This window comes from Triticum urartu, chromosome 2A, assembly GCF_056163025.1.
Source record: "Triticum urartu cultivar PI428250 chromosome 2A, HENAU_Tu73, whole genome shotgun sequence".
Taxonomy (NCBI): domain Eukaryota; kingdom Viridiplantae; phylum Streptophyta; class Magnoliopsida; order Poales; family Poaceae; genus Triticum; species Triticum urartu.
The window spans coordinates 694899176-694922287 of NC_141874.1; the positions used below are offsets into that span (position 1 = coordinate 694899176).

Here is a 23112-nt window from a genome sequence, read left to right on the forward strand (position 1 = left end):
GCTAGAGCACCACCAAGCCCTCTCCCCCTCAGCCAGAAAAAAACAGAGCAGTGTGCTCTGCTCTTACATGAGGGGGTATATATAGGCACCTCATTGGTCCCGGTTGGTGGCATGAACCAGGACTAAAGGGGAGCCTTTGGTCCCGGTTCAAGCCACCAACCGGGACCAATGGTGGTGGGCCAGGAGCGAGGCCCATTGGTCCCGGTTCGTCCCACTAACCGGGACCAAAAGGTCCAGATGAACCGGGACCAATGGCCCACGTGGCCCGGCCGGCCCCCTGGGCTCACGAACCGGGTCCAATTCCCCCATTGGTCCCGGTTCTGGACTGAACCGGGACTAATGGGCTGACCCGGCCTGGACCAAAGCCCTGTTTTCTACTAGTGGAAGATGACCCAAACTGGGCTAGATGACAGGTTGCGGCCGCACGGTTCATTGCTAGGCCATATCAAGCCCAATAGTCCTGCTATGTGTGACATCTTCTGGTGCGTTGGTTGTCCGTGCTAGCCCATGTAAAGGCAGGCCTGTAACTTGCTTAGTTGGTCATGTTGTTAGCCTGTCTAACGCATCGCACTAGGTCTCTAAGACTTCATCTCTCTCTTCCGCTCATCACCGCCGCTCTGTCTTCTACTCGCCGCCGCCGCTTTCTCTTCTACTAGCCAGTCGCCACCATGAAACGGCAGCCACCACTACACATGAAACAGCAGCATTCAACGCAGATCATTACCCCGCCCTCCATTACCCCGCCGCCCTCTCTTCCGCTCGACGCTGCCTTTCTCTTTAAAAGGACGTCCTCGAGCACGCACAATTCCTCACGTCCTACTCTTCGTCTCTAGCCCTCAACTCCGGTAGATGGACGCTCCCTATCTATTATGATTCATGTGCTTATGCTTTTTGAACCTGCTTGCGCTCCCGATCCATAGGTGCTTGGCTCATTGAAGAAAAAATCACACAACCTCTCTTGGTCCCCATATTATTTTCTGATATGTATGTGGTCCATAGGATTTGTTGTATTCATTTCTTTCAATGCTAGACTTTAACCTCTCAAATCTGTCATATGCAGTTTTTTTTAAGATGGGGCAGACAGAATAGTAGTTCATTTGACCTGAAACAGTGCCTCTGCCTACCAGATTAACTGACCAGAAAGAGGCCAGGGCTAAGAAAGATTATAGTATTTGTTTGCATGCTATTGTAGAGTATCATGGAATTCAACATGGATTCCCACAAGTTGTGGCAACTTAGATCAGCAAACCACTTTTACTCTATGTAAGAAAACTGAATCCCCCCCATCCCCTGCATGTCGTTGGAGAGACTATTTGGCATTCCATGATAGCATAGAAACACAACCGAATACTATGGGTGAAAAATGATTATGCCCTTCAAGTGTTACTTCACTAGGTTATTAATGTTTCATGTAATCCATCACTTGGGCTTTCTGCCTATGGATCTGTCAGTATTTTACCATATACAAGAGGTATATATGGGTTGCTATCGTCAAGCACACATGCAAGCAGAAAAGAACCACACTTCTATTTAAATTTATATATTGTTGCTTAAATTGTAATCCATCTAACTATTATTTGTACTACTTCAGGATGATCATACGCATGTATATGGATTCAGCTTATGCAACTATAAGAGCATCTCCAGCCGCGCCCCCAACAGGCCTCCCCGGGCCACTTTTTCGGCGCTGGTGCGGAAAAAACGCCCCAGTCGCGCCCCCAGGACGCCGAAAATCGCCGGTTCGGCCCTTTTTTCCGCCCGGTGGTCACAGGCCGAACCCGGCGCACTGGGGAGCAGTTGGGGGCTCCAGCGCAAGGGAAAAGCGTGGCTGGCCCACACCGTTAGGAGAAAAGTCAAGGTTTTCTTCCCCGACTCGCCTCCCACCCCCCGCGCCCTCGGCCACCAGTAGCTATATCCCGGCGCCGCCCGCCGCCCTACACCGCTAGATAGCCATTCCCCGCCAGAAAAATAGCAGCGCTTCGCTGCGGCAGCCCCTCCAACAGCAGCTGGGCGTTTCCGGCCGCCGTTTCCGGCCACGGAGGCGCGGTTTAGCGGTGGGTACACACCCACCGAGCGCAAGGTGTTCAGCGATTTGCCTGCCTCGGCGATGGACTCGGATGACGAGGAAGCACTCGCCGCGCTGTTGGAGGAGGAAGCCGAGGCCGACGTCTAGGAAGAAGAGCATCTCATGGTGCTCGCCGCCCTCGCCCAGGTGCTGGCGAGCAATGAAAAGCCGTGGCGAGGTGGCTCGGCGCCTGGGTAGGTGAAAGCAAAGAATCGGCATCGTCTTGAAGGCTACTGCATGCTCTACTCCAACTACTTCGCCGATGCTCCACTTCACAGCGAGAAAACATTTCGGCGCCGTTATCGGATGAGCCGAAAGCTCTTCCTCGGGATTGTGAATTCCATCCGGGAGTTCGACAACTACTTCAAGTGCAAGATGGATTGCGCCGGCGCTCTTGGATTCACCTCCATCCAGAAGTGCACGACAGCGATGAGGATGCTTGCATATGGAGCTCCCGGTGATTCACTCGACGACTATGGGCGCATGGCCGAGTCCACCAGCATAGAGTGTTTCTACAAGTTCTATCGGGCAGTGGTGGTAGTGTTTGGACCACAATACTTGAGAACACCCAATGTGGAAGACACTGCTCAGATCCTAGCACAGAATGCAGCAAGAGGATTTCCTGGGATGCTTGGAAGCATCGACTGCATGCATTGGAAATGGAAGAATTGCCCATTTGCTTGGCAGGGGATGTACAAAGGCGCCAAAGGCGGTTGCAGTGTGGTGCTTGAGGCGGTGGCCACATAGGACCTCTGGATTTGGCACTCCTTCTTTGGTACGCCAGGAACTCACAATGACATCAACGTGCTGTAGTGCTCTCCTGTCTTTGCCAAGCTTGTTGAAGGTCATTCTCCTCCGGTGAACTTCGAGATCAATGGGCGGCACTACAACAAGGGGTACTATCTAGTTGATGGCATCTATCCGAGATGGCCGACATTTGTGAAGACGATCTCAAACCCTGTGCCAGGAGGCAAGAACGCCTGGTTTGCGAAGGTTCAGGAGGCTTGCAGGAAGGATGTCGAGCGGGCATTTGGTGTGCTCCAATATCGATTTGCTGTTGTCCGGTACCCCGCTCAGACCTGATCGAATGATCAAATGTGGGAGATTATGACTTGCTGTGTCATCTTGCACAACATGATCATCGAGAGCGAGCAAGAAGACCCAGTGTTTGACACTGAACCATACTACAGGCAGGGTCCTCTAGCCGAAGTTGATCACCAGCTACCGGCAACCTGGACTGCCTATCTCAGTATGTGTTAGGAGATCCGAGACCCACAGGTGCATCATCAACTGCAGCAAGATCTGATAGAGCATCTATGGAGGCTCAAGGGCGACGCCGGGCGCGACGTGTGATGAAATATGAGTTTTTATTTGTTGAACTATATAATTTGTATTGAACTATTTGTTGTTGTACTATTTTGTTGAAGTATTTGATATTTTTGTGATGAAATATGTGATAAAAAAATTTATGTGCATAATTGAACGCCGAACAACGGCGAACCACGCCGAATATGGGCCTATTGTCGCCCATATGGGACCTTTATTCGCCGAAATGGGGCTGAAAAGTGGGCCAATTTCGGCGCCTGGGGGCGACGACTGGGCGCGAAACCGCCCCCAGCGCCGATTGCATCGCCGGCTCGCCCCCAGGGGGCGATTTTTATGTGTCCTGGGGGGCCGAACGGCTGGAGATGCTCTAAATGGGCTGAATTGCATTAGTAATTGTTTATATTTTGACTTAATTGTAACCCAGCCGAACTTCCATTAGTAATTACATGATGATCCTATGCATGTAGTGAGATATGGATTCACCTTATGAAACTGAGCAAATCTGAACTGTGAAGTATATATGCGCTGCTATCCACTTTATTGGGATGATTATGTAGATTTTACTATAATTGTTGTCAATATATACTATTGTCCTATTACATGTGAAAATAGTACAAAGATAAAGATAGGCCGTATCAAAATGTTGAATGAAATTGCTTCCAAAATATTGATTACATTGATATGATCAAAAATTGTCAAAATGTTGCAACAAGCCTTAAGGCATAGCAAGTATATGTTTGCTTTCACAATGTCAACATTTATCATTGCACCTGCTCTCATCCAGAATATCCCGCAGGAATGCACGGGGTACCACCTAGTATACTGGTAAAAAGTGAGTAGCTCCTTGTGAATGCATTAGTCGTCGTCCAGCCGCTACCATGTTGAGCCGTAACGCCTGCTGGCTCCAAAGGATAAGCTAGTGCCCCTTTGCTTCACCTTATGGCTGGTTCGATGCACCTACTAGCTCATGCATGCATATGTTTCTAACCAGAGCAAATGACATGTATATTCTATCTCCTAAGGAAAAGACATTAGCCATGCAACATGCCTTCTCATCACTGCATGCAAAAATATCTACTGCCCTAGACGGTAGTACAGTTGTAACACCCACGATGCGGCTATATCTCCCACGTGTCGGAGCACAACTTAGAGGCATAACCGCATAGTAGGCATGTCGCAAGAGGGGTAATCTTTACACATCCCATGTACTGAATAAGAAAGGGATAAAGAGTTGGCTTACAATCGCCACTTCAAACAATACATAAATATAGCATTACATCATCCAGAATACAATCAAGGTCCGACTACGGAACCAACATAAATAAACACAACCCCAAATGCATAGATCCCCGATCGCCCCTACTGGGCTCCTCTACTGATTGTCTGGAAAGGAAACATAGTAACGTCCTGAGTCCTCGTCGAACTCCCACTTGAGTTTGGTAGCGTCCCCTGTACTGGCATCATCGGCACCTGCATCTGGTTTGGGAAGTAATCTGTGAGTCACGTGGACTCAGCAATCTCACACCCTCGCGATCAAGACTATTTAAGCTTATGGGTAGGAAAAGGTAGTGAGGTGGAGCTGCAGCAAGCAATAGCATATATGGTGGCTAAGTTACACAAATGAGAGCGAGAAGAGAAGCAAAGCACGGTCGAGAAGCTATAAGATCAAGAAGTGATCCTGAAACTACTTACATTCAAGCATAACACGAGACTGTGTTCTCTTCCCGGACTCCGCCGAAAAGAGACCATCACGGCTACACACGCGGTTGATTCATTTTAATTAAGTTAAGTGTCAAGTTCTCTACAACCGGACATTAACAAATTCCCATCTTCCCATAACCGCGGACACGGCTTTCGAAAGTTCAAAACCCTGCAGGGGTGTCCCAACTTAGCCCATCACAAGCTCTCACGGTCAACGAAGGATATTCCTTCTCCCAGGAAGACCCGATCAGACTCGAAATCCCGGTTACAAGACATCTCGACAATGGTAAAACAATACCAGCAAAGCCACCCGATTGTGCCGACAAATCCCGATAGGAGCTGCACATATCTCGTTCTCAGGGCACACCGGATTGTCCAAACTTCCGGTAGGCCAGCCCAGAGTTGCCCCTGGTGGCCACCGGCGGCTGACAAGTTGGACCAACACTCAGAGGAGCACTGGCCCGGGGGTTTAAAATAAAGATGACCCTTGAGTCCGCGGAACCCAAGGGAAAAAGGCTTAGGTGGCAAATGGTAAAACCAAAGTTGGGCCTTGCTGGAGGAGTTTTATTCAAGGCGAACTGTCAATGGGTTCCCATTATAACTCAACCGCGTAAGGAACGCAAAATCAAGGAACATAACACTGGTATGACGGAAACTAGGGTGGCAAGAGTAGAACAAAACACCAGGCATAAGGCCGAGCCTTCCACCCTTTACCAAGTGTATAGATGCATTAAAGTAAATAAAATATAATAATTATATCCCAATAATAAACATGTTCCAACAAGGAACAAACTCCATCTTCACCTGCAACTAGCAACGCTATAAGAGGGGCTGAGCAAAGCGGTAACATAGCCAAACAACGGTTTGCTAGGAAAGGTGGGTTAGAGGCTTGACATGGCAATATGGGAGGCATGATATAGCAAGTGGTAGGTATCGCGGCATAGCAATAGAGCGAGCAACTAGCAAGCAAAGATAGAAGTGATTTCGAGGGTATGGTCATCTTGCCTGCAAAGTTCTCCGAGTTGACGAAAGCTTGATCCTCGTAAGCGTACTCAATGGGTTCCTCGATCATGTACTCGTCTCCCGGCTCTACCAAGGCAAGAACACAAGCAAAGGAAACAACAATCAACCACGATGCAATGCGCAAGCAACATGATGCAAAACATGGCATGATATGCGGGATGCGATATGCAATGCATATGCGTGCTTCGGAAAGGAAAGATGAACCAGGGATCAACTTGGCAAACCAAGTGCGCCGCTAGAAAGATGAGTTGACTTCGGTCGAAATCGATATAAAGATCACCGGAATTAGATGCACGGTTTGCAAATGGCAAGCAAAACAAAAATGGCACAATTCTGCGATTAACAGCATGATGCCATCTAGAATGCAACAAGAAACTAAGCTACTGCACCCGAACATAGCAACAAAGCACATGGCAGTGATCTACTCAAGATGCTTGACAAAAGATGAACACTAAGCTATGGCTAAATCACCCAATAGCAGGTTCAAACAAGCATGGAAAAAGTGCAAAAGATATCAGCATCACAGACTTAGTGAAAATAACAACATGCCAGGAATTAACATCAGGAAGCAATGTTTAGAGCAAGATAATAACATGCTACAGGAACAGGACATAGCAAACAAAGGCACGGAATGAATCTACTCAAAGCATATAACAAACGTCCCTTACTAACCAAGAGCCAAAAGGGCACAAAAAATATGATGGCACCCATGTAAACATAGCAAGTTTCGTTAATAGATTCAGACTCTGCAGAAAACTGAACATGGCAGAAACAGAATTATGAAGGCCTCTTTGCAAGATCAATTCACTCATCACAAAGCCTTGCATGACAAACTAAGCATACTACCAGCAAGAAGACATGAACATGAAGCTAACCAAAGCAAGAACAAGCTCATAGCATGCATGGATCAACTACAACAACCTTGGCAAAATTGATTAACACGTAAACAATCTGCCAGGAACATTTATAGCAAAAGTAGAGCAAGATTAAGTCATGCTAGGGCACTCCATAATTGCAAACATGGGCATGGGTGGATAGAGCACAACCATATGCCCAAATCGTCCTTAACGAACATACTCAAAAGAAGCATGGATCACTCTGTAGCATCATGAATACATGGCATAAAAATAACAGCAGGGAAATGACTTGGTGAAATTCTAAGTCCCTGAAATCAGCAATATCACAAGAGCTACTTTGCATGCTTGTGCTAGTCACCACAAAGATCATAAAAATACATGGTATACACCCCTGTAAAGATGGCATGGCATAGACAAAAACACATGTAGAGCTCAAGTCCATATGCAGCACACAACAATTATAGTAAAAATGACAAATGCTCATACTCTGTTAAGAATCAGCACCTAACATTTTATAGCACTCTTGCATCAACTATTTGGGTATCAAGATGGACTCAAACAAGCATGGCACAATGGAACAAAATGAGGAGCACATCATGATGAACATTTTGATATACTGCATGCACAAAACGGAGCAGTATGCAAGAAGTTATGGAAAGTCAAAGGCCGCACCAGAATGTAAATAATTAGGGACTTAGAGATAAAAAAAATAGGGTCAACCTCGTGGATATGGATCTGGGGTGCGGGGAACGAGGATGGCCGGAGATGGGCTGCATGGGGGCCGGAGAAGCTTGGGCAGGCGCCGGCGGGGGTCGGGGACGGCGGGACCGGGTCGGTCCCGGCCGGATCCGGGCGGTGGCCGGCCGGCGACGAGGCGACGAGCGGCGGCGGGGCCGCGGGGACGTGGCGGCGTCGGGCGACGAGGCACGGCCGGCGTTGAGCGTGCGGCGAAGGGCGGCGCCGGCGAGGTAGCGGCGGGCGTGCTCGGGTGCGGCGTCCGCGAGCGGCGGCGGCGGGGTACAGGCCGTGGGGGCCGGATCTGGGCCCCGCAGGCCGGCGGCGAAGTGGGGCGGCGTGGGACCCGTGGCGCGTGGGGATTGGTGCGGAGCGGCGGCGGGATTTGTCCGGTGGCGGCCGAACGTGTCCGGTGGCGGCGGGGCGATTTCTAGGGTTTTGTCAGTGCGAGAAAAGGAGGGGATCACATATATAGCTAGGAGGAGGTAGGAGTGTCTAAATGGAGTGCGGTTTTCGGCCACGCGATCGTGATCGAACGGCCGAGAGGATGAAGGGGGTTCGGATGGGTTATTGGGCCATTTTGGAGGGGTGTTGGGCTGCAACACATACGAGGCCTTTACGGTTCCCCGGTTAACCGATGGAGCATCAAACGGACTCCAAATGGCATGGAACTTGACAGGCGGTCTACTGGTGGTGTACCCAGGCCGCTTGACAAATCTTAGTCCATTCCGAGAATGTTTAACGCCCGCTCACGAAAAGAGGCAAAAGGGGGCACCGGAGGACGTAGGAGTGCCGGATTGCAAAACGGACAACGGGGAAAATGCTCGGATGCATGAGACGAACACGTATGCAAATGAGATGCACATGATGACATGATATGAAATGAATGACATGGACAAAATGCAAAATGAAGACAAAACCCAATCACGGAGGAATCTCATAACTTAGAGCCGAAAATGGCAAGAGTTGAAGTACAAATATGGCAAATTACATCCGAGGTGTTACAACAGTGCATTACAAGAGTTGGCTGGCCTATGCAGCAAAGGAAATGCAGCTGACCAAGCTAGTCGGCAGGCTACTCGTACATGCATTAAGGCAACTGGGTGACTAGATGCATGCTACATGCATGCAGTGCATCGAGTACAGACGATGGATGTGGTGCATGCCATGCATTGATGCATGCATGTAAGTGTACGTGGATTTCTCAAGCAAATGTAATACCCCACCATCTTCTAATACAAAAAAATCTACTAATGATCGGCATGCACCTATTGGTCTTAAGATATTTATCTCCATAATTATTTATAAGGGTTTGTCTAGGGCACATCTAGATGTGCCCTAATTATTGCATATCTAAGTTACTCAATCAAGCATATAAGAAGAAAAGGAAAAAGGGGAAAGAAAATATCCATACGAATCTCCACGTAAGATCAATGACTTAGGACTTAGATGTGCAATACTTATGGCACATCTAGATGTGCTTTAGCAAAACTGTATTTATAAATACTAGCATGCCTGAGTTATTAGAAAAATGATAGTTAAGCAAAATTTAATTCTAAATGACAATCGATGCACTTTAATTATCCTTAAGTAACACACGGGTGTTAGAACAAAGCACTTCAGAAAAAACAATACATGGCATCTGGTTCCTCCACGGCAAGGTAAAAATCTCATTGATTGCGAGTGAGTATTCAGAATCAAAAGGAAGTCTGATGGAACTATTGATCGTTATAAGGCTAGACTTGTTGCAAAAGGATTTAAGCAACAGTATGGCATAGGCTATGAGGACACATTTAGTCCTATTGTAAAAGCTGCCATCATTCGTCTTGTCTTGTCCATTTCTATTTCCAGGGGATGGATTCTCAGACAACTAGATGTTCAGAGCGTGTTCCTTCATGGTGTTCTGGAAGAGGAAGTATATACGAAGCAACCTCCTGGTTTTGAGAACAAAAGTACACCCTTCCATGTTTGCAAGCTAGATAAAGCTTTGTATGTACTCAAACAAGCTCCTAGGGCATGGTACTCCCGTCTCAGTCAAAAACTGCAAGCACTTGGTTTTGCTCCTTCCAAATCTGACACATCACTGTTCATTTACAATAAGTTCAACACATCCATTTTTGTGCTCATTTATGTTGATGATATTATTGTCACAAGCTCGTCGGATGAAGTAGTGACAGGACTGTTGAAAGTTCTCAGTGCTAAATTTGTACTAAAGGATTTGGGAGACTTGCATTTCTTCCTAGGTATTGAGGTAAGGAGACAAGGAAGTTAATTTCACCTATCTCAGGAAAAATATGCTACTGATCTTGTAAGAAGAGCTGGGCTACAGGGCTATAAGTCATCACCAACTCCAATGTCAAGTTCTGAAAAGATTTCTCTTACAGAGGGAGAACTCCTGAATCAGGAGGATAGCACCAAGTACAGAAGCTTAGTTGGTACACTCCAGTACTTGACTCTTAGAAGACCTGATATTTCTTTTGCTGTGAACAAAGTTTGTCAGTTTCTTCATGCTCCCACTACAGTTCATTGGACTGCTGCAAAACGGATAGTAAGATATGTTAAAGATACTGTTAATGTTGGTCTTACTTTCTCCAAGTCTACTTCAACTCTTGTTAGTGTATTCTCTAATTCTGACTGGGCAGGAGATATTGATGATATGCGCTCAACTGGTGGCTTTGCAGTATTCTTTGGACCTAACCTAATATCTTGGTGTGTAAAGAAACATGCTACAGTCTCAAGATCAAGTACAGAAGCAGAATACAAGGCTTTGGCCAATGCTACAGCAGAAACTATCTGGGTTCAGTCCATGCTCAGAGAACTTGGGATAAAACATACTCAAGCTTCATGTCTTTGGCGTGACAATCTTGGTGTCACTTATTTGTCTGCAAATCTTGTTTACCATGCAAGAACAAAACATATTGAGATTGACTTTCACTTCGTTCGAGAAAGGGTTGCTAGCAGGAAGCTTGAGATTCGGTTTGTGCATTCCAGAGATCAAGTTACAGATGGCTTCACCAAGGCATTGCCTACAAGGAGTTTCGAAGAATTCAAACGAAATCTCAACTTAACAAAGTTGTGATTAAGGGAGGGTGTTAAACACATAGTTTGGCGCATGTGCTGAAATTTGAGATGGGCTCTAGGACCATATAGCAATTTCTGAAAAATCTCTAAGGGCCCATGTGGGTTATATGGCACTAGGTGTAGTGGGAATTTAGTCCCACCCCGGAAGTGGAAGAGGAGTTGGACCTCCTTATAAGGGTTTCTCTTCTACATGCTATTGGAGCTTGAGAAGAGAAGAGGCCTCGCGCACTCCTCCTCCGCCGCCCGCCACGCCTTGTCACGACGTGCTGCGGGTTGCGGGATTGAGCCGAGCCGAGCTCACAACTAAGCGCTTATTTTTGCCAGTCACTAACGGAGAGTTCTCTAATAGCTGGGCCACGATCTGAGACATCGGATCGTGGGCTGTCACGGACTCGGACGTGGGTCGAGCCCACGTCTCTCCACGCGGCTGCGCCTATATAAGTGTGTGGTGTCTCCTAATCCTAGCCGCCACGAACAGATCACATCTGCTCCCACCGCCGTTCCCTTGTTGCTGCTGCCGCCGGTGACTCCATCCCGTCCACCGCATACACGGGCTACGGGAGAGCAGGTCTCCAAAACCACGCCCTTCTGGTTCATGTACGGGGTGAGGGGCGAATAGGTTTTTGGGCAGCGATTACGCAACTACTCGCTTCCGGTCGTCTACTTCCTCTACGTCCGCATCGCCTTCATCATCACCATGTCCACTGACGCCGAACGTGGCGCCGCCGAGAAAGCTGAAGCCGACAAGAAGGCCGCCTAGGACACCGCTGCTGCCACCAAAGCCGCGGCCTCTGCATGGCCTACTGGAGGTTATAACTCGCTTATTCCTCTCCTACTGTTTTCTGTTTTAGCCATGCTAGCGTTATACGTAGATCTTTTTGCAATTAGCGTAGTATGTGCTAGCTTGACTGAATATCAGTATGCGTTTATTTGTGTCAATGTCATGTGAGTGATTTACTCATGGATTAATTTAATCGAGAAATTGCCTATTTACTCAACAATCCAAAAACCTATTATGTGTAGGAATTTTTCGGCAAGTGGCTTTGCCGCTGCACTGAAACCGGATAAGTTTACCGGTTCGTATTTTAAGAGTTGGCAGACTAAGACCACTTTATGGCTCACGGCTATGAACGTGTTCTAGGTCACCGGTGTCTCTGCGGGAACGATTGCTCCTGAACAGGAGAAGGCGTTCAAGGAGGCCACTGTTGTGTTCCTCGGAGCAGTTCTTAGCGTGATCGGAGATAAACTAGTCGATGCATATTTACATGTGTATGTCGCCAAGGACTTGTGGGAGGCACTCGAATCTAAGTTCGGGGCCGCCGATGCCGGGAGCGGGGTGTATATTATAGAGTAGTTCCACGATTACAAGATGGTTGAAAACTGTCCTGTATTGGAGCAGGTTCATGAGATAATATGCATTGTTAAGGAGCTTGAACTTCTTAAGTGCGAGTTACCGGGCAAGTTTGTCGCGGGCTGCATAATCGCTAAGCTCCCTAATTCCTGGAGGAACTTTGCCACCACTCGGAAACATCAGAGGCGTGAATTCTCTGTGGAGGATGTCATTGGCCATCTGAGTGTTGAGCAGAATTTTAGGGCAAAGGACTCGCACGGAAAAGGGGCCGAAGGGACTTCTATAGCCAACATGGTGAACCAGAAGAACTTCAACTCCCACAAGCCCAAGGGAAAGAACGGTGTCCAACACAATACCGACTTTAAGAAGAAGGGTAAGAAGACCTTCAAGAAGAACAAGAAGGATGAGGGTTGCTTTACTTGTGGTTCGGTTGAACATTGGGCCAACAAGTGCCCAAACAAGTACAAGAAGTCAGGACAGGACTCCAAGTCCGTCAACATGATTGTGGACAACAATGAGAATGGTGCACCTGGGTACGGTAATTTATTTACTATTTTTTCAGTGTTTCAGCCCACCGATTGGTGGGTGGACACAGGTGCAGGTGTACATGTGTGTGCTGACATTTCATTTTTCACTTCTTACCAGGTCACAGGCCACGGGTCCATATTGATGGGGAATGGCGCGAGTGCTTCTGTTCATGGTGTTGGCACGGTCTATCTGAAGTTTACTTCGGGAAGGATTGTGCAGCTGAAGAACGTGCAGCATGTCCCCGCCATCAAGAAGAACCTCATTAGTGGCTCCCTTCTATGTAGAGAAGGGTTTAAGTTGGTTTTCGAGTCTAATAAATTAGTTGTTACGAAATATGGGCTCTTTGTTGGAAAAGGTTATGAGAGCGGAGGGATGTTCCGCCTTTCCCTCGCAGATTTTTGTAATAAAGTCGTGAACCATGTTCATTCGAATGTTAATGAATCTGAAGTTTGGCATTCACGTCTTTGTCACATTAGTTTCGGTGTTATGACGCGGCTAGCCAAGTTGGATTTAATCCCGAGCTTTACTTTAGCCAAAGGTTCTAAGTGCCTTTCATGTGTGCAAGCTAAGCAACCTCGCAAGCCTCACAAGGCCGCGGAGGAGAGACACTTGGCACCATTAGAACTCATACATTATGATCTTTGTGAGATGAATATGGTGTTGAGTAAATGTGGAAAGAAATATTTCATGACATTGATAGATGATTCCACTAGATATTGCTATGTGTATATGTTAAATACTAAAGATGAGGCTCTACACTACTTTAAAATCTATAAGGCAGAAGTTGAGAATCAACTTGAAAAGAAAATTAAACGAGTCCGGTCAGATCATGGTGGAGAGTACTTCTCGAGTGAGTTTGATTCTTTCTGTGCGGAACACGGCATTATTCATGAGAGGACGCCTCCCTATTCACCCCAGTCAAACGGGGTTGCCGAGCGGAAAAACCGTACTCTAACTAATTTGGTTAACGCCATGTTAGATACATCGGGTTTATCCAATGCATGGTGGGGGAGGCTATATTGACGGCATGTCATGTCCTGAATAAAGTTCCGACAAAGGATAATGAGATCACTCCCTATGAGAAATGGGCAAAGAGAAGGACAACACTCTCGTACTTGCGTACTTGGGGCTGTTTGGCGAAAGTCAATGTGCCGATCCCCAAAAAGAGTAAGCTTTGACCAAAGACTGTGGACTGCGTTAATTTGGGCTACGCTAAGAACAGCGTTGGCTATAGATTTCTAGTAGTGAAATCTGAGGTACCTGACTAGAAGGTCGGTACAATTATGGAGTCTAAGGATGCTACATTCTTCAAGGATATTTTTCCTATGAGAGATATGCAAAGCACTTCTAGACAGGAATCTGAGGAGACTCCTGAACCTGCCATCCCTATGGAATATTATGAACAAACACATGATGAAAATCCTGAGGAGGATGACGAGGAAACCCTTGGTAGGGGCAAGAGACAAAGGACTGCAAAGACCTTTGGTGATGATTTCTTCGTGTACCTCGTGGATGATACTCCTACTTCTATTTCAGAAGCGTATGCCTCTCCAGAAGCTAACTACTGGAAGGATGCGGTCCGTAGCGAGATGGATTCCATCATGGCTAACGGGACATGGGAGATCACTGAGCGCCCCTATGGTTGCAAACCATTGGGATGTAAGTGGGTGTTCAAAAATAAGCTTAGGCCCGATGGTACGATTGAAAAGTACAAGGCTAGGCTTGTGGCCAAGGGTTATGACCAGAAAGAAGAGGAAGATTTCTTCAATACTTATTCACCTGTGGCTAGACTGACCACCATTAGAGTATTACTCTCGTTGGCGGCCTCGCATGGTCTTCTCGTCCACCAGATGGATGTTAAGACGGCTTTTTTGAATGGAGAGCTAAATGAGGAAATCTATATGCAACAGCCAGATGGCTTTGTGATAGATGGTCAGGAAAGAAAGGTGTGTAGGTTGCTGAAATCTTTATATGGCCTGAAGCAAGCACCTAAGCAATGGCATGATAAGTTCAATACAACTTCGGCATCTGTTGGTTTCGTTGTTAATGAGGCTGACAAATGTGTATACTATCGCCATGGTGGGGGCGAAGGAGTTATATTGTGCTTGTATGTTGATGACATACTGATATTCGGAACCAACCTCAAAGTCATTGAGGAGGTCAAGTCGTTTCTATCTCAGAACTTTGAGATGAAAGACCTTGGTGTGGCTGATGTTATCTTGAACATCAAGCTACTGAGAGATAATGAGGGTGGCATTACACTTCTGCAATCCCACTATGTTGACAAGGTGTTGAGTCGTTTTGGATATTCGGACTACACACCATCTCAAACACCATATGATCCTAGCGTGTTGATTCGAAAGTCCAAAGGCATGGCTATAGATCAATTGAGATACTCTCAAATCATTGGTTCACTGATGTACCTAGAGAGCGCAACGAGGCCTGACATCGCGTTTGCTGTGAGCAAACTGAGCCGGTTTGTTTCCAAATCGGGTGATGTACATTGGCATGCTGTTGAAAGAGTTACGCGCTATCTGAAAGGTACTATGAACTATGGACTTCACTATACCGGATACCCGTCGGTATTTGAAGGGTATAGTGATGCAAATTGGATCTCTGATGCTGATGAGATGAAGGCCACAACTGGGTATATTTTTACTCTTGGAGGTGGCGCTGTTTCCTGGAAGTCTTGCAAGCAAACGATCTTAACAAGATCGACAATGGAAGCAGAATTAACAGCATTAGACACATCTGGTGTCGAAGCAGGATGGCTTCGAGATCTTTTGATGGACTTGCCATTGGTTGATAAACCTGTTCCGACTATCCTTATGAACTGCGATAATCAAACTGTCATCACCAAGGTGAAAAGTTCAAAGGACAACATGAAGTCCAACAAACACATAAGAATGAGATTAAAGGCTGTCAGAAAATTAAGAAACTCCGGAGTGATAGCGTTGGAGTATGTCCATACGGCTAAGAATCTGGCAGATCCCTTTACGAAAGGGCTATCACGTGTAGTGATAGATAATGCATCGAGGGAGATGGGTATGAGACCCACATGAGTTGCCATGGTAGTAACCCAACCTATGTGATCGGAGATCCCGTGAATTAGGACCTGGGAAAAACAAGCCAGGGGTGAACTGAGGAGAGTAACTATACTAACCCACTCCGTTGGAGATGCAATACTCTCGATACTGTATGGTAGGATGACTACTGTCTTAATGTGTTGCGAAGCTTATATAAGCAAGATGCTATCCTGCAGAGCGATATTTGGAGGAACACACCTATATGAGCCCGACTGCTGGTCATAGTCTATGAGATTGGGGTGATCTCTAGTAAGCTCATGAATAGGCCAGGAGTGTGACTTATATGCTCCACCCGAGGGGTCAGCCTTCGGCAGCCTAGTACTAGTAAGACATGTGGTGAAACTTCTTTACGCCAAACTGACAATTCAAGGCATAGTCCATTTTTCAGTTGTGAAGGAGTGTAACTACTTGCTCTAGGTGAAGCTCAACCTTAACAGGTCTTCACTGAAACACCGGTATATCGAAACAGTAATTGGAACAGAGGACACAATGGGCCCTCGAGATCTGGTGGGGGCTGAAATTTGAGATGGGCTCTAGGCCCATATAGCAATTTCTGAAAAACCTCTAAGGGCCCATGTGGGTTATATGGCACTAAGTGTAGTGGGAAGTTTAGTCCCACCCCGAAAGTGGAAAAGGAGTTGGACCTCCTTATAAGGGTTTCTCTTCTACATGCTATTGGAGCTTGAGAAGAGAAGAGGCCCTCGCGCACTACTCCTCTACCGCCCGCCTCTCCATGCCACGCCTCGCCACGACGCGTCGCGCCGTGGGTTGCGGGATTGAGCAGAGCCGAGCTCACACCTACGCGCTTATTTTTGCCAGTCACTAACGGAGAGTTCTCTGACAGCTGGGCCACGATCTGAGACGTCGGATCGTGGGCTGTCACGGATTCGGACGTGGGTCGAGCCCGCGTCTCTCCACGTGGCTGCGCCTATATAAGTGTGCGGTGTCTCCTAACCCTAGCCGCCACGAACAGATCACATCTGCTCCCACTGTCGTTCCCTTGCTGCTGCTGCCGCCGGTGACTCCATCCTGTCCGCCGCGTACACGGTCGACGGGAGAGCAGGTCTCCAAAACCACGCCCTTCTGGTTCCTGTACGGGGTGAGGGGCGAATAGGTTTTTGGGCAGCAATTACGCGACCGCTCGCTTCCGATCGTCTACTTCCTCTACGTCTGCGTTGCCTTCATCATCACCATGTCCACCGACGCCGAGAAAGCTGAAGCCGACAAGAAGGCCGCCGAGGACGCCGCTGCTGCCACCAAAGCCGCGGCCTCTACATGGCCTACTGAAGGGTATAACTCGTTTATCCCACTCCTACTGTTTTCTATTTTAGCCATGCTAGCGTTATACGTAGATCTTTCTGCAATTAGTGTAGTATGTGCTAGCTTGACTGAATATCAGTATGCGTTTATTTGTGTCAATGCCATGCTAGTGATTTACTCGTTGATTAATTTAATCGAGAAATTGCCTATTTACTCAACAGTATGTTGTAACCTGTAACGTGATAGATTTCTTGGATATATTCTGGTCACTGTTCAAGATATTTTCCGATATGCCGATAAATCGGCCGATTTATCGCTTATCGCTGTCAGACCGATAAGATAAATCGGCCGATAAATCAGCCGATATGGCGATAAATCGGCCGATATGCCGATAAACTGGTCGATTTACCCCTTATCATGGGTCGACCGATAAGTTTCCGATAAGCGATATCCCCAACATTGATTCTGGTAGTTGTTTAGCCTAGATAGTTATCCCTGTAATCGTGGCTATCTCTATCTCTCCTTTCTTCTCCTCCAAGATGTATTCTATCTCCTATGTATGCGCTACAGGGATCTGCGCCCCTGCCTATAAACACGAACCACGTCCCCTTGTACCGAGGCAAGACGTTTACCGCAATCTTCACACAGTTATCTATTGTTTCCCTTTACTTTGCACAGTTCATACTGTTATCATCGGTATATCTTTTGATAAGTTTGAATTGCTTGCTTGTATCCTTCAATTTCACATCTTGTTCAGTACTAAGTTGTTGGTGCAGGTATTATAACCTAGTACATTTAGGATTTGTTTGAAAAGTGTTCGACTAGTTTACCAAATCCTTAAGAGGTTTAAAAACACCTAAAAGAAGGTGCCAAGACAATTCCAACAGCTTGATCAATTCTATGAGTTCGGGAAAAGAGCAAAACATGTTGCAGATACTTTATTCATATCCAAACCTGTTGCACATACTTTATTCAAATCCTGGGCGGGCATTAAGTTGCTCATCTTTAATTTAACTATCTAGCTCAACACGATGTTCAACTAGAAATACCGATTTGTGATGAACTACTTGTGTTCCTTTTGGCTTGTTGCGTTCTGTGGGTTTGAAATTTCAAGAGACGGTATTGTGAGATTGCGTGATCATTCATAATATTGCATGCATAAACAAATCATGATGTAATCAAGGTTTTCCGTGCATCCAGAATACTCCCAACACATCCAACAGTATTCCACAACGTAAAAGGCACGATCACAAGACATGTAGGGGCTATGACTTTTGGAAATATCTAACTTAGGCTACAGCAATGTAGAAAACGAATGGGTGGGACCTCAGACATGGTAATATCTTCAATCAGGTTGGAAAATAACTGTGCTTGTGTGAGTAATGCTAGCCAAACCCCCTCACTCAGATTCAGAATCGCTAATATAATCGCTGTCATATTCCTCGTCAGTGTCGTCGTCAGTATCATCGTCCACTGCTCCCACATGATCTAATGCCTCACACGAGATGCCAATGATCCAGTTCGTGTAGTACTGCATAACGCCGCCTGAACAGGGTTCCTCTTCGTAGGGATCTATTCCACAGGCCATGTTCTGAAACTCCAGGTCGCGCCCTTTGAACTGGAATTCCTCCATAGCCGGGTGCACAATTTTAGTCCCTTTGTAGTCACAGTACATGCAGCGGGTTTGTTCTGAAGCACACAAACAAGATAACTAGATTAGCACCCATTGAAGAATTTAGCACAACCTATCGGCAATAAAAGGAAGTTGCCGCAAAATGAAATCTCTGAGGAGACACTCTGTTTTCCCGATAATCATGCCTAGGATAGTGTTTATTTTTGTGGCAAGCAACTCAAATGCTTCTGCTAACAGCTGTAAAAGCTTATAGATTTAGTCTATTGGTTTATATTAGCATACTACTCACAAGTTCTGATTCTCACTGACAACGTGTCCCAAGATTTGGACCAGATGTGTTTAACAAAAATCGGTATGATCCATTATGGGTATCTACCCGATAAATCTAATTCATATCAGGATATGCATCTTGCAAAAGTTAAACTTGGTTCAGCCAACTTATTGAGCAGCTTCGAGCCCTGCTGGATAGCAACTTCGAGCAAGAGAAGTAAATCATCGGTTTGTTGAACATCTGAGCTTTAGATCAAACAGAAAATATTAACCAGAATGTAGATCAGATGTGGATGACCAGGGCCTATACTTTGAACTAATTAACTAGTGGTTCTTACACTGCCAGTGGTAGCTTGGGAAGGAACACTATTGATGTATTGGTTTGAAATTTGGAATACATGTACACAAAATAGTAGTAAAGTCACAAATAGAAAGGGAGTAATGGGGTTGGTCTGAATGTTCAAACTTTACCAAGCTGCAGGATGAGATATATATGTTCCACTTTATTTTAAAAACAACTGTATCTTATCACTAGCAGTAAAGCGTTGGACCCTTTGTCGAAAAACTAGCAGTAGAGCGTTGAGACTTAAAAAGCCAAATGTTACTATGCAGGTTTAGTCTACTTGCTGTATGAAAAAATATAAGATACCTTGGTGTGGTTTGGGGAAATCCACAGGACAACACAAGACCTTCCCACCTCCATCCTCTGCCTCGTGGTCATTGCTAAGTTCAGCGAAGAAGAGTTTTGGATTTCCACCTCTTGGACTTGCCAGAAAATTAACATGAATGTGATGGTATATGAAAATGGGTTTGCTAGTATCCATGCAGTACACAGGGCCAGATACATTATGGTTGACGCCACAAATAACATGAAGATCATACAGTTCCTGTAAGTGGGCATAGGCAAGCAGCAAATCAGTGACTGTAACATGTCGCTGGGTGATAATTAGAAAGTAAAGATACAAATCTCAAGACGAACTAACTCTGATCTCCAGTGCATATGAGGCCAGAGCCGCTCTGACTTTCTTAGAGATTCTTGTATGCTCATTGGTCCGGATAGTTTCATATCGGGAGAGCTTGGGCATGGGAACTGCCTGATGCTGCAGTGAATTTCCAGGGGTGGGGCGTCCTTGAAACATCTCTCTGGTAATGCGGTCAACATCAGCAGAGTCGAGGGGAGCATTAATCTTCAGACCTGACAATGTATGACTGCATGAGGAGATAAACTCTGCTTGCGCAGCAGGGTCGGGGTGCCAAGCAGCCACACCGGCAGTCCTGAAGGCATGGCAGATTTTGTCTTGATCCCCGAAGTGAGCCAACGGGTTCGAGATGGGCGAAGCACTCTTCCCCAGAGTGCAATCAGTAATGAGCAGGAAGCGCATGGCTTCATAGAGGTTCTTGCCGGAAGTGCAGAGGAAGGAAACAAGGCCGTAGAACGAGCAAGCCTCGATGCGCAACAGACTGCCGGTACTGATCATGTCAACCTCAAGTTTTTGGCTCGGTGGGGAGACGGTGTTGTACCAGATGGTGTTGATGATGATGTTGGAGACAGGGTCGAAGGGGCCGTAGCAGTGGCCAGCCTTGAGCATGCTGCGGTGGTAGCACGATCGGAGCTCACTCGCCGGCATCAGGGAGAGCGCCTTCAGGTAGAAGGCGTGGATGCGCTGGAGGAGCACAAATTTGAGGGACCAGTAAGGTCGATGCGGCACGACGGTTGGTGGGGACTGACGGAGCTCGAGTGCGCGCTTCCAAGCGAAATCCAGGGGCTGCGTTTGCATGCCAGGACCATGATTCCGTGGGCTGAATTCACTGGTGAATTTATTGATGTCATTCTGGATCGCGTGGGCGGCTTCTTCCAGAGGGCGAACCGGCGACAACCAGGTGCCGACGAGGTGGTGGGGATCCACGTGCTTGGATGCCAGCGCGGCGCACATGAGGGCAGTGCGTACGACGGGCTTGCTGGCGTCAGAGTTCAGGTGGAAGGGGGAGAGAGACCGGTCATGCGCGACGAGGCGCACAGCGTAGACGAGGTCGGCGTCGGCGCGGAGCAGGTAGCGCACGGCCTCCCAGTCCGCGAGGTAGCGGAAGAAGAAGGTGAGGAAGGCGACGAGGCCGTCGGCCGTCCAAGGAGCGCTCGGCCATGTCGCCGCCCTGGATTTGCTCGGCGGGGAGGCCGGAGGCGACGAGGGCGTTGTAGATGATGTTGGTGGTCGGGTCGAGGAGGCCAATGGAGAGGCCGGCGCCGAGGAAGACCTCCTCTTTGAATGCCGCCGCCGTGGCGAGCCGCTCGCGGGCACGATCGTACCAGCCGCGGATCTTCTGGAGGAGCTCCGATCTCTCCCGGTGGACAACCCTGAGCCGTGGCTCGAACCTTGCAAGGTCCTCCGGCTTATAGATGCGCTCCATCGCCGCCGCCGGCGGTTGAGGCGTCGAGGAGGCGGTGATGGAACCGAACTCCGCCATCGCAGCTAGCTATGCGCCGCGCACCTTTTATCAGCGAGGCCCGCGGCCTGTATTTATAGTGAAACGATTTCTCTCGGGCGTCTGTTAACTTCTTTGCGTCAACCGCCTCGACATGCCGCCACGGTGCCCCTCGGGCCCACCAGCCTCTCAATCGCCCGGTTCCTTTGGTCTTCCTCCTTTATCCGATCCAGATCGAGACCCTTTCCAGATGCAAACCATAGAAGGATAGAAGGGTGAAGACGGCAACCAGCGCTCCAAGGCTTCTGCGTGCACCAATGCCCATGCGGCGACCGCCGCGACGGAAGGCAACACTGGCGATGTTTGTGCGGCGACAACTTTTGCAAGGTAGGTCATGTTATGCTGCGATTCAGGCTGCAAGTGGGATGAGACGCGGAAGTCCCACATAATGTCGCATCAACCCACATAATTATGTGGGATTAAGTGGGATGTCCACATAAAAATAATTGGGACTATGCGGGTTGCCACATACCCACATAATCTGAATGCAAGAATTGAAAATACAAAAAGTACATGTCAGGATAGAGCAAGTTCATACTGTTTACTCTCCATGTATTAAGACTACAACCTATCAGGATACAACAAGTACATAATCTGAATGCAAGATAAATTGCATTAATACAACCTGCCATCCTTTATTTGCAGCAAGACTAAAGACAAAATCAATTGCAATAAGACTAGAGGCTACAGCAAGATGAATTTTTTCAGCTCTTCAAGATCTTCCATCACCATCAACCTGCCATCCTTTCTTCAAGTAGCAAACTAGCAACCCATATTTCCTGTCAAAAAATATGTCCGTCAGTCCATTTGCATCATAAGAATCCATTTTACAGGATAACTTAGGACTTTACAAGAAACATTGGAAGTCAAACAAGTAGCAAAGTAGAAACATTCATCTTTTCTTCAGAACAGAAGGCAGATGAACATTTTGCAGTAAGAAGAATGCTGCTTGCTGCACAGTAGCTTAAATGATTCAAGGCAAGCACTGCAGCCAACAGCTAGCTGATAATTAGAAATAGTGATTTTCATGGAGGCATCGCATATACCTTGATCTTCTTCATCTGTCTCCAATGATATGCCTTTAAATTTTTCTGGATCTGCAAAACATAAAACACAAAACACATAAATTATTAGATTAACTGTGGTTACCAATTTTCGTGAGGAATAAAAGAAAAACTTACTAACCATCTGTTCTCAGCCAGTCTTGTAGGCAAATCAAAGCTTCGAAGGTGGAGCAAGAAAGACTGCTCCTATAATCACTGACAATGCGTCCTCCAGAACTAAAAGCGGACTCGGAAGGCACCATGGACGCAGAAATAGCCAATATGTCACGAGCAATTGTAGAGAGGACCGGATACTTGAGAGAGTTGATTTTCCACCATTCTAATATGTCCAACTCTTTCTTCCGTGGATACAACTCCTCTTTCAAATACTGATCCAGCTCATTATTTGCTTGCCCTTTTTGCAACTGATATAATGATCCCACTCCGCAAGTGGATCATCGTCTTCTTCATCCTCCTCGGCACCACGACTCCCACAATCCTCTTGTTGGTGATGAACAGGAATCTCTTGAGAGTACTGATCGAAAAGCTTTTGGATTGCTTTGTTTAACTTATGCATCCATGTATTGGCGCTGGTGCAGCTGTGGGAGAGGTGGACGGCGGCGCTGGTGCGGCTACGATGGAGGTGGAAGGCGGCGCTGCGGCGTCCGTGGA

The 23112-nt window shown here is 47.1% G+C and overlaps 1 pseudogene; it reads right to left on the reverse strand.

Annotated features, from left to right (window-relative positions):
- Window positions 1–19671: 19671 nt before the first annotated feature.
- On the reverse strand, window positions 19672–21397 carry LOC147986844 (uncharacterized; annotated as a pseudogene).
- Between the last annotated feature and the right edge of the window lie 1715 nt (window positions 21398–23112).